Raw genomic sequence first — 5,000 nt, forward strand, 5'->3', positions numbered from 1 at the left:
CAGTAGGAGAAACAAATGGGGAATGTGTGTGTGTTTGTGTGTGTGAGTGTGTGAGTGTTTTTACAATCTGCGCTCGTCCACGCCATTCATAATTGGAATCTGCAGCCTAGACATAGCTAGTGTTAAATCATCTTCATGGACATAACGATTTTCCATTAATATTTCCCCTTGCAACTTCATAGGCTACTTTTGCGTGAAACACTGCCAAGCATAAACACATTTTGCATGAGCACAGCTGTTTATTCGTGCATATGACAGAAGCAAGGTGTTCTCGAAATTGTGCACAACCTTCCATATCCCAGATCAATAGGCTACATGTCCATAAAATAGCGTATGCGCGATTGACTTTTTTAAGTCAGTCACGCATGGCGCAATTGGATGCTGAATTTAGGAGAAATTATGTTTTGCGCTGGACAACACCTCCTGCGTTGTACATGCAATTTAGAAAGTCTGTAGTGCAAAACGTTAGCCTAATTCGTTGCACCTAATATGTAATAAGTTCCCAAGAGAGAAATGTGCATTTTTACTTTTTTGACCCGACCCACCCGCAATAGAAAACACTATTAGGCCTACCCAAATCCGCCCGACCCGCGGTTATCCGTGGGTTATGGGCTGAACCGTGCATCACTACTACTCTGCCTCCTGAAACATAGGCGACGTAGATGAGAACTGCAAACAGGCTGGTGCACAAGAACTGAACCAACTTAGAACCAGTATTACATTAGAGCCTGTTTATGAACGTTAATGCTTTTCATGCAAACACACCCCACAATTGTGTTACAGTCATCAGTACAAACGGCCTATTTGTAAACAGATGAGAGACCATAGATGTGAGCAGTGTTGAGAAGGTTACTTTAGAAATGGGTCATTCCACGCCAAATCAACCAGAGCGTACGCACTTGCGTCTCAAAAAAATCTGAAAAAAATACCATGTGCACCTATGTTACCCAGGAGACACTCTGTGAAATGCTTTTGTGCTAAGATCAGTACTTTTCAAGTAACAGCCAGTTTTACGGGGGGAGGGGAGTGTCAAACTTGTTCTGCCTCTTTTTTTTTGTCAAAGTTCACAAGCTCATTGCTCAAGAACTAGAATTTGTAGGAGGCTCAAGTTTTGTAATGCTGGTTTTACTGCATTCTATTCCTATTTATGCACCAGCCTGCAAAACTTGAGCCTCCGGTTGATTTGACGTGGAATGATTTGAGCCTCCGGTTGATTTGACGTGGAATTTTCTCATTAAGCTTACACGTGGTTATGGCTGAGATGCTTTCAAATGAAAGCACTTGTATCTACAGTACCCTCCAGAATTATTGGCACCCTTGGTAAAAGTTGACTAAAAATAGGTATAAAAATAATCTTTAGGTGATTTATTGTACTCCCACAATGAAAACAATGTGGAAAAATATACCCTGCAAGGCAAGCAAATTTATTCTGAGAAAAAGGAAAATCTCATAAAGAAATAAATATTTTTAACAAAAACAGCTCACAATTATTGGCACCCCTGAAACATATTACGTACAACACTTAACAGGAGCATTTTCCTATGTAAATGCAACGTTTTAAAGTAAATCAGAGTGTCTGTGAACTTTCAGAAGTAGTTCATGACGTTCTTTTTCACTATGGTATGAAAATGAAGTCACTCAGAGGCTAAATCCTCTAGTCATTTTTCAACATTGGAGAGACAAGAGAATACACTAAATTGAAATAAAAAGAAATTGTGTTGACATTTGTAAGTAAGAGAATGTCTATGGAAACTAGGTATTTTGTTGAAAATGCCTCATATTTCCAGTTAAAATGATGAATAAAAGGTTCTAATCATCTGGAAATGTGGCAAACATGCTTGGACAAAGACCCATGGCTATTTTGCTCCCACGCACAGTATGGAGGATGGTATGATAGGCAAAAAAATCCATAAGAACCACTGTTGAGAGTTACAGACAAAGCTATCATCTTGGGGTCACCAAGTCCCCCCCAAAAATCTTCAAAAGTGACCTCACTGCTAATAGATTATTTATACAGCATGTCAGGTTAAAGCCAGTAGAGTCATTTAATGAACAATGTAAATGGCAGGAATTACTGAATGGTACCATGACATGTCTGGGAGTGTGGTCTATTGTCAGATGAAAATAAAATTATGCTCTTTTGCTAAAAACACTTAAGGTGTCTTTGGCATACATAGAAGAATGACTATACTAAAAAGAACCCCATGCCTAATCAGAATTATGGTGGAGGGGCTGTGCTATTGTGGGGCTGTTTTAATTCCCAAAGGCCTTGGGAACCTATAGGTGCATGGCATCATGAACACCAAGAAAAACCTGAACATTTTCAAAGGAAATCAAACAATCTCTGCCAAGGCCCTAAAAGTTGGTCATGATTGGATCATTCATCAGGTCAATGAACCAAAACAAATGCACAGATCAAAACAAATATGGTTTACTGAACACAAAATCAAGCTTCAGACATTGCCATAGCAGTCCCCTGATCTAAACTCCATAGAAAAACAGTGGGATGAGTCAACGAGAAGAATGCACAAGTGTGGACCTAGCAATCTGGACGATCTGGGGAGGTTTTGTAAAGATGAATGGTCTTAAATCCCTTACTTTGTATTCTCAATCTTTATGGGGTGTCAGAGAAGAATATTACATGCTGTTTTATTGACAAAGGGAGGTTTAAGAAGGTATTACAAGTAGGGGTGCCAATAATTGTGAGTGACGTGTTTTTATTAAAAACATTTATTTCTTTATGAGATTTTCCTTTTTCTCAGAATAAATTTGCTTCCCTTGCAGGGTGTATTTTTCCTCATTGTTTTCATTGTGGGAGTACAATAAATCACCTAAAGATTATTTTTTAGACCTATTTTTAGTCAACTTTTACCAAGGGTGCCAATAATTCTGGAGGGTACTGTATATGAATGTACAGAGATGGGGCACATCTTGATGGGGTTCCCTGCCACAGCTTTGTGACTGGTGCCCACCTTATGGAGTGGCAAGAGACTTCCCCATACAACCCAATCATAACCTGCTCACATGAACCTGTGTGGAGTGACTACACATCAGAGAAAAGTGATCCAGTACCTCTAGGCTATTGGTTGTAGGTTGGTAAAGAATACATTCAGATTGCCCATATTAATAATATTTATATTTACACTGCAAAAATATTTATTTTTACACTGCAGATGTGAACAAAATTAGACTTCCAGCAGGAAATATGAATGTGACAATGATCTGTCCACTCCCAATGGAGGTACGAGCCAAAATGAAGCTTCAGACATTCTAGATGTGAAAATAATAAACAGCTTAACATGACCCATTCCATTTTCCTCCCTCTCCTTCACCTCTTTCTCTCTACTGAAATGGGGATGGTAGCCTACTGCCTAGGCCCAGGGCAAATAAATTAAATGTTCTGTCTCAACACTCGGAGCTCAGCCTCACATTCAGTGTAATTGAGTTACGTAATAGAGATTTTTGCTGCCCTTTTCCTGACTCTGGACCGGTAAAGGTCCTGGATGGAAGGGATATCAGCTCCAATAATCCTCTCTGCAGCCCTATTGTCCATTGTAGTTTGGTGGCTGACCCAAACCAGTGATGGAGGTGCAGATGACAGACTAAATGATCGCTGAGTAGATAGTGGTCAGCACTCCTTAGGCAGATTAAATTTCCTTAGCTGTCTTAGGAAGTATAACTTTTGGATAGTGTCAATGTGGGGAGACCATTTTAGGTCCTGTGAGATGGTTGATCCCAGGAACCAAAAGGAATCCACATTGGACACTGTGTCATTCTGAATGGCAAGAGGGGGGAGTGGTAGGGGACTTGTCATCTCCACAGTCCTCTTGGGGTTAAGCTCCAGGTGGTTCTGACTGCACCACTGGACCAGCTGCTCCACTTCCTGTCTGTAAGCAGATCAAACTAATGACGGTGGTGTCATCTGCAAACTTCAGGAGTTTTACAGATGGGCTCTTTGACGTGCAGTCATTAGTGTAGAGAGGGAGAAGAGAAGTTAAAAAAGTACAGTAGGTGACTCACCCCCTCCCATAGCCACACCCACAGCCACACACACACACACATTCATGTCAAAGACCGCCTATGGGTGACAGCAATAATGTCACCTGCCACTATATAATCACACTTTGAAGCATTGTGTTGACACACCTGATCTACAGAAGACAGGACACAATATTATTCAACCACTTATATAACCACTTACATATTAACCTTTAAAAGGGTGGGGTTTGAACATTCTAACACAAGATTAACCTTTAAGGCAGGGATCACATTAGCCGGCGGCAAGCGGCAGCGGCAACGCAACGCTCAGACCATAATAATCCAAAACATTCTATCTCGTTACTAAGTTCAATCTTTGTTGCTACGTCCTTAGACGAATCTGATTGGTCAAAATACCTAAACATTCTAAAGCTGATTGTGATGTGCCGAGCGTTGCGCTTCAAAGTTGAACCAAGTTCAACTCCCAGTTTGCTCAACGCTAGCGTTACGCCAGCGTTGTCACCATTCCGCTGCCGAACCATAGAAAACAATAGGAAACCTGCCGCTTGCCGCTGGCTAGTGTGATCCCCGCCTAAAAGGGTGGGTTTTGAACATTCTAACCCAAGATTCCATTCCGCAACAATTCAACGTTCTAAAATTATATTCTTTAGAATGTTCATTTTCCAACATTCCTGTCACACCGGTGTGGGTGTGACGGTACACTCTTAAGTAGGGTTCAGACCAAAGATTCCCGACGAGACGAGCCGCAACGTAACGTATACTTAAAGCACATACATTATTTCACAGACACAACAAGCTTGTATGCGTATACCAATGCACAAATCTAGCATAACCTATGCATAGATGGCTGTGTGTAGTCTGCGTACCATAACATTTATCTTGAGAATCGTAGGCCCTATAGGATGCACCACTCATTTGAGGTATAACACCACTTAGTTAAAAATTAAAAAGCAAATACATTGTATTGCATTGCATCACAGGTATCTCTGGCTTACATATTC

This window comes from Sardina pilchardus, chromosome 1 (assembly GCF_963854185.1).
Source record: "Sardina pilchardus chromosome 1, fSarPil1.1, whole genome shotgun sequence".
Classification (NCBI taxonomy): domain Eukaryota; kingdom Metazoa; phylum Chordata; class Actinopteri; order Clupeiformes; family Clupeidae; genus Sardina; species Sardina pilchardus.